Genomic DNA, 13,951 nt, shown 5'->3' with positions numbered 1-13,951 from the left:
CCGAAACATCCAAGGGCGCATTTTAAAATATGTTTTTGGCCCAAGTGACAAGGTGCCCCTTTACTCTAGTCAGATAGAACATTGAGCTAAGCGCTCGCGTCTGATATCTGTGCGCCTGTGGCAGGTTCGAATCCCGGCAGCCTTTCACCCTTCCAGGAGGGGTACATTGAGTACCACTCTGGGATAATAATGTCTTCTGTTATTTCAGCGCCCTGAGGCCTAAAGTGGAGAGAAGTGCCACCATATGTGGTTAAACCTTTGCTACACAGGAGAGAGAGAAAGGGTGGTAGAAACCAGAATAGCTACTTGGCATAGCAAATGGCAAGAAATGGAAAAACAAGTTTAAAAATAAGTGATTGCCACCATTTAAACCAATATGTAAGCATGTTACATTCATTGGACCAATCCAGAGTTGTCCTTGAAATCGAACGCTATGCTTTGGTGGACAGTGAGCATTCCTTCGTCCCTGCTCAGCCACATGTGTGCCTCCAGCTGTGGCTCCTACCCGTGCTCAGCCACATGTGTGCCTCCAGCTGTGGCTCCTACCCGTGTGCTCTGCTTCGCTCCCTGAGACTTGTCTCCTCCAAATATTTCCTCCATGCTCTGGCACTAATCCCCCCACCACCTGCCAGTAGTAATCTTGCCAAAACCGCTTGATTCTCCCCACTCTTCTGGTGTAGGCAAAATGCATTTCCCCATGTCTGCCCCAAGTCAAGCCCCGCGCCCTTGCTCTAGGCATGCTACAGAGTGGCATGGCACTGGCAGAGGTATATGGCCTGCCCTGGTCTATCTTTTTTGGTTTTCTCCTGTCAGCTATCTCACCCCATTCCACCGCAATCCACCACGCCACACCACCAACTCCACACCACTCTACACCACCATGCCACACCATCACACAGTCCTACACTTCCACACACCTACACTTGTACACCCACAAACACCACCCCACGACTCCACATAACACACCACTTTACACCACTACTCTACAACTCCCAGCAGTCCAAACCACCACTCCACACGACCACTGTACGCCACAACTCTACACCACCACCGCAGCTCTACACATCTAGAGCTCTACACTTGTACACCACCAACCACCACACCCTACTCCACACCATGACTGCACAACACTTTAACATCTCACAAACTCCCACCCTACACTTCTACACCTGCAATGACCACACTCCGAACACACACTACCACTCCACACCACCACCCTACACCACTCCACAATGCTACTCCGTGACTCAATCTACCACTCTACACCACCACGTTACCCCACAATTTTTCATTTCAGCATTCCACTTCACCCAACCCCACCACTGTACACCACCATAGGACCACTCCACACCCGCACTCCACACCATACTATCATTCCACAATACCACTGTACACCACAACACTCTCCACACCACTCTACACCACCAATCCACACCAATACTCCACCATACCATTCCACCACCTCCACACTGGCACACCACCACTACATCCGAATCCCCAACATCCCCACAGCCCTACACTCCCAATTCCAACGCCCCCACAGCCCTAGACTCCACCCTAAATCTCCATGCCCATATGCCCACACCATCACTCCCACACATCACTCCAAATTGCCACCCTATTACTCCACATCACCACTCTGCATCAGCATCACTCTATAGCCCCACCAGTCAACATAATCACCCAATGCCACCACACCACTGCTGTAGACCCCCACTCTTTAAAACCACTCCACACCACAACCTGACAGCTCCAAGACACAGGACCACACCCCACATACACCATCACACGACTACACATCCCCACTCCACACTACCAACACACCATTCAATTCCACTACACCTCTACACTTACACCACCATTCCACAATACCACTCCAAACCGTCACCACTCCAGCACTCCCCATCACCACTCAATATCACGCCATACCACTGAACCACAATTTTACACCACTACACCACATACCCATTCCACACAACCACCACACCACAGCACCAATCCTTACTACCACCTCACACCCCCACTTACACCATCAATGCACCACACCACTGCAACACAACACTCTACAACTCTACACCATCACTCCACCCCATTCCACACTACCCCATCTCTACATCACTTCATGCCACCATTCCTCAACAACCATACCTCCACCACACTCAACCACTCCACAACACACCTCCACTCCTCATCACCACCCCACGCCACTGCACCACCACGCTTCACCCAAACTCTACTCCACTACTCTACACAACCACTCTACACCACCACTCTACACAAGCACCCCACACCATCGCAACTCCATGTCACCACTCCACACCATACCACAACACCACTGTATACCACAACTCAACTCCATGTTAAGACTCCACATCGCCACCATACCTCTATACCACCACACACCCAACCAATACATCACCACTCCACACCACCACACCTCTCTACACCACCCTCACTCCGCACAACCACTGAACACTACCACGCCACAACACCACTCCATGCCATTACCACTCCACACCACACAACCACTCCCTGCTGCCACTCCATGCCACCCCTCCCACCACCCCACCTCACCACATGACGTGGCCCAACTTTCATACTACACCACACTACGTCATACACAACACGGCCACAACACACGACTGTACTCCCACCCCACTCTAATCCTCATACTAACCACCTCCAACACTCAACTCCACCTCCTCCATTCTACCCCCGCCCACGCTCTACACCCATCTTCACTCTTCCCCCTGCCCATCCACCTCAAATCATGTCCACTGCTGCCCCACCCCACTCTACACCATCCACCCTACCTCACCCCTCTCTACCCAACCCAACCTTTCTCACCGCTGTCTACCACCATCCATCCTTCTTCACCCCTCCCTACACTCACCCATGCGTCCTCCCTTCTCTCTACCATACCTACCCTTCCTCACACCAAACAACCCCACCCACCCTTCCTTCTTTGCCCCTTTCTGCCCACACCCACCCTTCCTCACCACTCTCTATATCCCATCTACCCTTCCTCACCCATACTTACCCCACCCACTCTTCCTCACCCCCTTTCTAAACTCACCAACTCTTCCTCAACCCTCGCTGCCCCCCCACCCTTCCCCATCCTCTCTACAACACACCCATTCTTCTTCACCCCTCCATATTCTTGCCACACTCTACACCCACCTCTCCAAACCTTTCACAATACCTTACTCCCCTGTAAGCTTCCACCCTTCCTCACTCCTCCTTACCACAATGTGATGGAATGAGCACTGCTCTTCAGGAGTACAGGGGTGATTAGTGGCTAAACCACATACCCAGCCCCACACTACAACTAGACCAGTAGTGATCCCAGACATAAAGGTGAAACAGGCACAGCTCAAACCCTTCACCCTATATGGTAGCACAGGCTAAGGCCTGGGCACATCTTTAGCAGAGGTGTGAGCTGATATCAGCATGAGCCCAAACAAATTAAATGAAATACTCAAAAATAAAAGAATGTATTATGAAGTTTCTACAAAGCAGATTTTTAATTAAATAAGAAGAATGCAATCAACTAACTAAAAACACTTGAAAAACCCAACCCCTGTAAAAACACACAGAAAATGCTCACTGTTGCAGAATGGCACTCTGGGTAGAAGAGCAAAGCTGTTCAGGCACTTCACTGACACAATGTCAATGTTCAAGAATGTCTTAACAGAAATAGGCAGAGAAAGGGGACTTCTCAAATGTGGACTAGGAGGAGAGGGCCACTTCACAGTATGTTATTTCTTGACTTGGGCGTTTGACAGCATTGAGCCAGGCTTCTATGCATTTTCCTGTAGTGGAGTCGGTGTCAAGACAGGGTCAGACACATTGGTCCAGTGGTGAGATGGCTTCGAAATGGGACTCTTTGTGGATCTCGTCAGTTCTCGAGATGATGCAGGTTGATGGGTCCCAAAAAGTTTGAATTTGCTGTTGAGTCAGGTCAAAACAATGCTGGGTTGTCAGTGTGTGACACAATGGGCCTCATTACGACCCAGGCGGTAAGGGGTTTACGGCAGCGTAAACAGCACCGACCCTTACCGCCTGATTCCGAGGTCCCTTAGCGCCATGGAGGATTTAACACCTGCTTTTAGCAGGTGTTAAAATCCATGGCGCTAAGGGACCTTGTTGTTAATTACGCCACCGTAATTTACGGTGGCGTAATTAACGCCTTCCCCACTCCCATTATGCCCTATGGAGCAAAAATGGGAATGGGGAAGGGTAAATGGGGATTGGGGACTTACCGCCCCGCCAACCTCGGAATGGGCGGTAAGTCCGCCAACCACCATGGCGTAAACGTAGTTTACGCCATGGTGGTAAAGGTACGACCCAGGCGGTAACTTACCGCCTGGGTCGTAATGAGGCCAAATGGCTTCAAGTTGGTCAAGTCAGTCATCAAGTTGGGTCGAGATGAGGTTCTGTTGGGTCAACGCACTGCCTTATATGCGTGAGTGATTTTTCCATTGCGATGAGTCAGAGGGATGGTTTTCTTCACTGGTGCAAGATGGTGTTGAGATGGCTTGAGTAGGCCGGTATGCAAATTATTCATTTCACTGTCGGACCTTTTTTTATAGTAGCTTATTTATGAAAAAATTCATGGGTAGGGGTATTCCTGCCAGATATCCAATGAAATACTCCTGGTATGGTGATCTAACAAACATATACTGTTAAGAAATTGATTAGTTCAGAGAGGTAAGAGAAAAGACCATTATTTATTTAGGCCAAAACGAGAAAATACAGGAAAAAACGAACAAGTGGGGTATGCGAATTTTACAACGTATTGGTAGCATCAAGAAAAAGTTCTTATGCAGGAATGTTTTGATAGATTCTGAGAGATACATGATTTGGCACGTTTCGGCAAGAACATTTTATTCCAGCTCGCCTTCGTCAGGGCGTCTTCGTAGACCCTGTGGGGTTCACAGTATAGGTTTTTAGTCATCTGCCTGGAGAATAATATTCTTTAAATAAGGTCCCACGGTGGAACAAATATTTGTGCGTACTAGTATTTAATCCCAGCCACCGGTGGAAGTAGGGGTTTCCCCTCCTATGTAGATTGAGTAGGCCGGTAAGCAGGTCGAAGTTCACATAGTGCCAAAAGCAGCCCCACAGCTTGATGGGTGTCCAGAGTGGTCGAAGCTGCTCAAAGATGTCTCAAGGTGGTGAAACAGGATTCCAGCTGCTCTTGGACTTCTAGCTTGTTGGAAGTCCCAATCCAGGGGCTCCAGGGAAAGGTAAGTCCTTCTATTGCACTCCCTCAACAGGCAGCTTGACTGGCACCTATAGGGGTCCTTTCACCTCCAGTGACAGGAGCATGGTTCCAGTGCAGCCAGCAGAGAGAGGCCATGGTTCAACAACAGAAAAACAAAGAGGTGACGGCTGGAAGGTTCAGAATTAATATTTAAAATCTGGCTATTGTTCTCGTAAAACCCCCCAGAGCATCGTTTTTCACCTGCCAAGCCATTACAAAAAGACAAAAGACCATATGCACATCAGAATTGGTCCCACCCCCAAAGAAGCAGTCCCCGCTGAAATTCTAGGTTCCATCCCTTCTGTACAAGACCACACGCAACCCCAGGCATGTTTCGGCCTTATTGGGCATCATCATTGAGGTGTAGCTTGGGTCTCTAAGCTCAGCAGCCACTGGACCCAGGTCTGGGCATACCCGTCCCACTCAGGGTGACAAAGCAAAACAAAGAGGTGGCGGCTCACAGGTTTATGATTAATCTTGACCCTCTAGCAATTGCTCTGGGCAACCCTTCAGACCATCGTTCCTGGTCCCACAACAGTCATCACCACTGTTCCATAGGCAGTGTTAGGGGACAGAGCTCTTCTCTGCCTTGGATCACTCTGTCTTCACCTCTAGGACAGAGTACTTTTCAAAGGACTGCACCCCAACAGAGGCCCAAAGGTGCGCCCTTCTTCTGTTGATGGTCTGAAGGTTATTCAAAGAATGAGCCTGTGTCCCCCTCTCCTTTTAAAGGCAACATGGCACAGAGGGTTGTTCCAAAGCACACCTACTGTTAGTTGTCCAATTCCTGTTATGGTAACAAGTACCCATCGCCTTATGACATCACAACCAGAGTATCTTTCCCACAGGAAATGAAGAGGGCAGGAAAAGCAAGAGAACCATAACAGAAAGTAAGACGGTGGGACCCTTCTCTAGGGCCACCTTCCCTATATAACTCTAACTCTGCATCCTTTCCCAGCTGCTCGATTCAAAGGGACTCTGGTGATCAGAACCTTGGAATTAGTATGACGTATATGAGTGCAATCTCTGATTCATTCACCATTCCCTGGAGGTTTCTTAGCCCTGGTGCAAGGTGTTACACTTCCTGCAGGTGAAACAAGTGAGCAGCATCCTGGCAGTTGCTGCATATATCAGGTGGGGAGACAGTCAGCCTAGACATGAATAGACATCACTCCTGTCATAGTTGACAGTGCTGATAGAGCTGACATCAAACTGCTATGGCTATTTAATTGTGTGTCCTTAGCAGTTATGCCATAACTAGGCGTGGTTTAGGTATAAAGAGGTACACACCACCAGACTGATTAAGGCACAACATTATTATAATTGAGATTAGAGGTGCAGAAGATGAAAATGTCACCTCTCTCTGCAGATAGTTTGTGTTCCAGGGCTGGAATTAACATGTGACGTCTGAACCCACCCTGTGCTTTTACAGGATGAGTATTAGGGGATTCTGCACCCTTTCACATCCAAATGAACATGTTTGATGTATAATTTTGGGCTGCACATGGGACTCTGATGAGCAGGTTTCCTATGAGAAACAGAATTACCTGCATCATTTTTTGACAATACAAATGTGACAAAACAGGGCTTTCATATCCTTGAACATGACAATCTGTCACACACCCCTAGCCAGAAAGTGTGAGTACCACCCTACTAAGGATTAGGCTCAACCTGAAGGCAAGAAAATATACTGAGGCCACCTGGCTTGAAATGATGAGATTCATGCTTTGGCAGTAGGCCCATGTGAGATCAGGCCTTTGGACTCCTTTCAACTATAGCCCAATGTTTCCCTTTTCCAATCAGCCACCCATGAAGCTAGGCATTGGGCTGATCAATCACCTCTGAGTCTAGCTGCACTGCTTCTGATCAGAATCCAAGTTTACAGGTGCCTGCCTGTATATTAATCCCCCCACACACCCATAGCTTGGGAGTTCTAGAACGGGGGCCCTGCACAAACCACCTTTCCAACATTGATAATCTGTTTGGCAGGCAGAGGTCTGCTGGCCTTTTATGTGGTATCTGCACAGCCAAAGGCATGAACTTAGGTCTCCAGTCAGCTATGCCTTCCTGGGGGGAAACCCAACGCAGATCATTTTTCTTTCCTCTCACAAGACTATCTAACCTCAGGTAGTGGATTTAACAGGGTGTGCGTTGCCTCTCCAGTCTTTACAATACCTTAGAGAGACAGGAAGGAGATCACAGATTCGTTCATTTTTACATCCACCCGTGGACTTTAAAAATGATCTAACACAGTCAGATGTCCCAGTCCTCTGTAAGTGTCCAGGCAGAATTTCAGGAGCCTGATCTGGTAGGAATATCCTGGAGCCTAGGAAAACAAACATCCCATGGCTGCACACTGCTTCAGAATTGTTGGACTTCCTGTTTTTGAAGAGGTCAAGGCTTTTGCTTTGCACATGCGCCATGTTTTGGGATAGACCAGAGCATTCTCTCTACACATGTTCCCCTTGTTATAATAGACTGGGCCTTCTGTCCTGTGGATGCTCCTTTGTCTACTCAGCAGACCCGCCAGAGTAGGACAGTCTCTCTGTTCCTGTCAAAAGTCAACCTGACATGAGAATCCACTCAGGACCCTCACTCAGTTCTGGGAGGGCTTTCAGGTTATAAACTGCCCTTTGCACAATCTTAGGTTCCTTTTATACGTCAGTAGGCAACCCTGTATTATTGAATTCCATGCTACATCCATAGACACCCCAGGGGCCACTGAACCTTCCCCGCTGAGGTAGACACCTCTTCAGATCTGGACTGGTAGTTTTTCAGTGAGACAGATCTCTCACACTCTCCAACAGAAGAAGCCTTCATTCTTCCTTTCTTGCTGCTCTAGGTGTTCTAACTCTAGAGACTACTGTGACTTTATCTGGACCTGGAAAGTCATTACCTAACAGACACCGTGCTGGAAGGGAGTTTTTGACTGCAACACAGTGCATGGAGCTTTTCACCCTCAAACTAAGTTCTTTCCATTGCCAAGTGACAGTAGCTAAGACCATCAAACTGTACTGGTGGCAAGGGAACTTTTATCAGTGTCCTGTTTACATGCAAGAGGAACTGGGCCCTGGAAATCCCCTGCACCAAGAACGAAAGACCCAGCCATAGGATAAAGTTCACTGTCTTTATTAACAACTCACAGACAGGGATTGCAGCATGAAAAATGCAACATTCTCCAAGCACTCTCGCTCTCCAGGCACCTGTCGTCCAGTTTTGTTAACCTGTGATGTCACAAAAATGAGATAACCTCCAAAAGCCTAACCAGGGATGGGATTGCTTAGCAAGGTGAACTACATATGCATATAAGGGGTTAGTACGGTTACTGGATAAGCCACATCTGGTGGCTCCTCCTGATACCACCTCTATGTGTTCTGCGAATAAAAAGTTACAGGTTAGCGCAAGGTGATTTGCCCGTGCAACAGAGTGTAAGCTTAGCTTCGAAGGCTCTTCTCAGCCTTGGAGTTTTGGACAGTTACCAAGCCAAGTGCAACTATTCAAGGTCATGGGGAATGACCCAGAAGGTGCTGCATTTTCCCAATAAGTTACCCTCTCCGATCTCCTAGGCCTTGAGACAGAACGCTCAGCTTTGAACCTTGTATTATTTTTGTACCCTCCTGCCTTTGGTTCGATGGGAACAGCCTTCTCAGTCTGGCTCGAATAAATAGGCTGTGTCTTGTAGATTCAGATCACGTGTGTAAGGACCACGAAATGGAGTTCTCTTGCTTGCAATCATGAGGATTTTCGGCTTTTGTTCCCTAAGGTGCCCTATCTCTTCTGTTAACTTGAAACCTTCCTTCTCCCTGTGTCCTTGGCGAGGCTGTGCACTCCGCAAAAGTTTGATTCCCTCTTTTTGAGGGCTCTTTTAAAGCTCAGAAGAAATTGGTCAGGGGATTTGCAGAACTTCCTGAGGATGGCAGACTACATTTTGACAACAGTTTTGAATCGGAGGTCAACAATACTTCTGCTAGCTTGAGTCAGTTTATGACATATGGCTTCCAGTGGGTTGAGTCAGTGGTAAAGCCAGGTCGAGACGAGGTCCTGTTGGTTCTGTGCACTGTTCCAGGTGTGGAAATGTGGATGCTTTCACAACGGTGACCTGGCATTCGAGTCTGAGCTTTTGACAGGTGGGAGACAGTGTGGAAATGTATCAAGTATGCAGGTAAGCAGCTTGATGTTTGGAGAGTGCCAAAACCAGCACTGTGGGTCCTGTTTCGGATTGCAAGGTATCGAGAACTGTTGAAGTGTCCTGAAGATGCCTTGACATGAAAAACAGGATTCCAGCTGCTCTTGGTATTCTAGGTCGTTGGGACTTCCACTCCAAGGGCTCTAGGACAAGTTGAATCTGTCTGTTGCCCTCCCACTTTGGGGAGCTTGGCTGCCACCTTCCAGTGACAGGAGCCTTGTTCTAGTGCAGCCAGCAGAGAGGGGCCTTTGTCCAGTAGCAGTGCCCCCCTGCCACTGTTTCCTGGGAATGGTTAGTGTGTACAGAGCTTTCCTCTGCCTTGGATGCCTTCTGTCTTCACCCCCATGTCAGTAGACGTTGGAATGGACTGCATTCCCAGCAGAGGTTCAAAAGTGTATTCTATCTCGAGATGGCTCAATGATGAGTGTGCTCCTCTCCTTTTAAATGCAAAATGCAACAGGGGATTAGTCCAAACCAAGCCTGCTGTACAAGTTGCAATCACTGTTGTTGTAACAAGTGCCCTTTGCCTTATTACATCACACCCAGATTACTGTACCAGCAGAAACATTTAGGGGACAGGAAAAAGAAAGGGCACAATAACAAAAAGCAAGATTGTCGTATCCTTCTCCAGGCCTGCCTTCCCTCTTCTACTTCTCTAACTCAGCTTGCTTCTCCTGCCTGCTAACGTTAAAAGGACCTCAGTGATCAGCATCGTAGTGTGAGGCTGGCTTTGTTACATCAGTGCTGCCCCTGAAGCACAGTGCCTAGAAGACCTCCTGGGGAAGTGTCTATGCCATGGGGGAAGAGGTTACACATCCTGCAGGTCAATGAACGGAGCAGCACCATGTCTATTTTTCCACATAGCAGCTGCAGAGACAGTCAGCCTAGACACAATTATACATCATACATACATATATACTAAGACTCGATCGTACCGCCTTTCGAGGCGGAGGTCTTGCCATTATTGCTAAAACTAAATTCCCTCTGACCATTGAGTCACCAGCCAACATAGGATCTTGTGAATCCTTAACTGCAAAGTTAACCTTATCTAATACACAATCCATCTCCGTTCACCTTATTTACCGACCACCTGGTACCTTAGGGTCATTTGAAGAAGACCTCATAAATATCCTATCAAATAAACTCAAGAACTCCTCACAAAGTATCGTATTAGGAGATTTTAACCTTGGTTTTAGCAACCCCGCAGATGCTAATGCCACAATAATTAATAATACCTTAGAGGAACTGGGCTTTACCCAGAAGATCACAGAGCCCACTCATACCAAAGGTAGAACTCTGGACTGGCTAGCTGTGCACAATTGCCCAGTCCTGATCTCTTCTATACTTCCACAACCCTGGACAGACTACTGCTTGACCTCGTTCACCCTTGAGGCGACTCCAGCGCAAATTGACAGTATAGCTCCAGCTGTTCAGACCAGAAATAAAAAGAACATCACCCCTGAAAATGTGATCCCATTAATCGCACCGACCTTGAATGCCATTCCGGACCACACAGATCTCTTAATGATGGTAGACATATATAATAGAGTCATGCTCTCATCTCTTGATGCCATAGCCCCACTGAAGTTAAAAAATAGCAAACCAAGAAAACACATCAACGCCTGGTTTTCTCCTCATCTTAAAGCCCTCATACAGGAAAAGCGACGCTGTGAAAAAAATTGGCGATCACTTCCCTAAAAAAAAACAAGAAAAACTTGAGTAGACTAGCCTCTCATTATAAAAAAGAAATCATCCTGGCCAAACAAATGTCCTACAGCACTCGAATCGCACAAGCCAAATCCAACAGCAGAGAGCTCTTTACAATACTAAAAGAGGTTGAATCCCCCATCCAAGCTCCTGACTCATGCCTCAAGGATAAAAACTGGTGCACGGGTATACAAAATGCCCTAGCTAACAAAATCTCCTCTCTCAAGACAAAGATAAACATTAAAAAGGATTCCCATCTCCCTTCCACTAAACCCAGCATCCCCACCCCTAAAAAGATACACCCAACTCAGACACTCCCCCCTGTGCACATTCCCCATTTTAACAGAGTATCCACCAAAGAGGTAGAAAAGGTCATCCTCACCCTCAAACCTTCGAACTGCCATGGGGACCTATGCCCCGCACAATTGATAAAGGATGAGGCTCGTGATCTCGCACCATTTATTACCAAACGAATAAATGTGCCATTCACATCAGGCAGCGTACCTAACAATCTGAAACAATCATGGGCCCTCCCCCTGCTCAAAAAAACGAATCTAGACCCATCTACTCTCACTAATTACCGCCCCATCACTACAGTACCATTCCTTCTTAAAATCCTCGACAAAATAGCATACCAACAAATCCAACATTACCTTGAGCACTTCCATCTCTTAGGAGTCAGACAATCGGGCTTCAGGCCTCAACACGGCACCGAAACCGCACTCATAGATCTTAAGGCACAGATAGATGAGCTGAGAGATCAGGGTAAGGTGGCACTACTGCTACTTCTCTATCTCTTGGCTGCCTTTGACCTGGACGACCATGAGATCCTATGCGACCACCTTCAAAAAGCTGCACACTTCTCTCAAGAGCAACTGACTGGATCCAATCCTTTATAAATAACCGCACGATGAGAGTCTTTTCCCTTCTAGCAGCAGCCGACCCAACACCCATCGCCTGTGGCGTGCCTCAGGGATCTTGCGTCTCCCCGACCCTGTATAACATCTTCACGAAGCCCCTTTTTGATGATCTAGATAGTCTGGGTATCACCTACACTAACTATGCCGATGATACCCAGATCCTCATCCCGTTGACGGGGGATTATGACAAGGATTTGGCCTTTGTCAACAAAGTGTACCTCATCATCCAGGCATGGATGGCCTCACACGGTCTATGCCTGAATGACGACAAAACAGAACTCCTCATTCTAGGGTACTCACAAAACCTTAACAAACTAGACCAAAAATACTCCTCCTTTGTAATTGACAACAATAAGATCACGGTAGCCAAGGAGGTCAAAACCCTTGGCTTCTACTTAGACTCCACTCTTACCTTCAAAAAACAAGTTAATGCTATAGCATCCGCCACATCTTATACATGCAAACTTATCAGAGCAGCCAAACCTTTTCTCTCCCCGTCTAACTGTCTCACCCTAGCCAGGGCTCTGATCCTGTCCAAGTTGGACTATTGCAATGCACTTTATGTAGGATGCAACAAATATATTATGAACAAAATTCAGATCCTTCAAAATAACGCCTTAAGAGCGGCCCTCAGTATCCCAAAGAAAGCCCACATCTCTGATTCTAGAAGGTCTGTCAACTGGCTTTCTACCAAAGACAAAATATTCCTCAAATCGGTTTCCCTGACCCACAAATGCCTCCACCAAGCAGCCCCTCAATACCTCATCACTAGATTCACCAAACCTACTTTCTCTCGCCCCTCTAGAATGGCCAATTCCAATATCCTCCTGGTGCCCAGGTTTAAACGATCTATGTCGGGTAGAAACAGCTTTCCTGTTAAAGCAGCACAATACTGGAACTCCCTTCCACCTCCTTGCAGGGAGGACCTCCCCTACCACCTATTCAGAATTAAGACTATCCACTGGCTCAAGATTCACGACACATAACGACCTCTTGCTCTCCTGCTGCCCTGATGCTCCACCAGTATGATTGTATATGTGTACATTTAGGCTGTCAATTGCTCAGTGTAGATACCTTTTCATGAGACAACCGATTTATTGTATATAGTATTGCTTATATTGTATATTTCTGTAACCCATGCCTCATCGGCGTGCATTGTTTCTTTTTGACGCGTCCAGCACTGTAACCACGGCTGGACTTCATTCTTTGCATGTAACCAAGCTTTACAATCCTCTTGTTGCCTCTGCGCCTTGCTACCCCTCTAGGGGTTAGGTGCGCAATATAAATAAATAAAATACTAAATCAGTTCTATCATACTTAACCCTGTTCACTGACCTGACACAGGTGCAATATGAAATTGGTGTGGCTGTATAACTGTGCATCCTTAGCAGTCAGCATTTAAAGATTACACTCCACCAGAGTACTAAGGCATACAATTATTACAATTTGTATAAGAGGTGCAAAAGGTTAAAAAGTCACCTGTTCCTGCAGTAACTTTGTTTTCCTAAAGCAGCCAGGGATGCACATGGGCCCTTTGAATCTGCTCTCTGCCACTAGATGACTGGGGGTTAAGGCATCTTAGAACATCTCAGCAAAGGAACATGATTTCACTATAATTTCCACATGGAGCATGGAGCAATTATGAAAAGGAGTGTGTAACAAGCAGGTTTCGCTTTGAAGCAGAATCACCTGCATCATTTTATGACAAGAGAAATAATTAAAAAAAAGAGAAATAATAAAAATTCAACCCTCGCAGATGGTAATCCATCAAATACACCGATCTCGACCCTGATCCCTACCTCACCCGATATTTCACCCAAACACCCCCTCCTGACCCCTCTCTACCATACCCCCACCCCACTCTACCCACAC

Source organism: Ambystoma mexicanum, chromosome 6q (assembly GCF_040938575.1).
Source record: "Ambystoma mexicanum isolate Mex_15411 chromosome 6q, UKY_AmexF1_1, whole genome shotgun sequence".
Taxonomy (NCBI): domain Eukaryota; kingdom Metazoa; phylum Chordata; class Amphibia; order Caudata; family Ambystomatidae; genus Ambystoma; species Ambystoma mexicanum.
The sequence above is the reverse complement of the archived record's forward strand: the minus strand, read 5'-3'. Positions refer to the sequence as shown.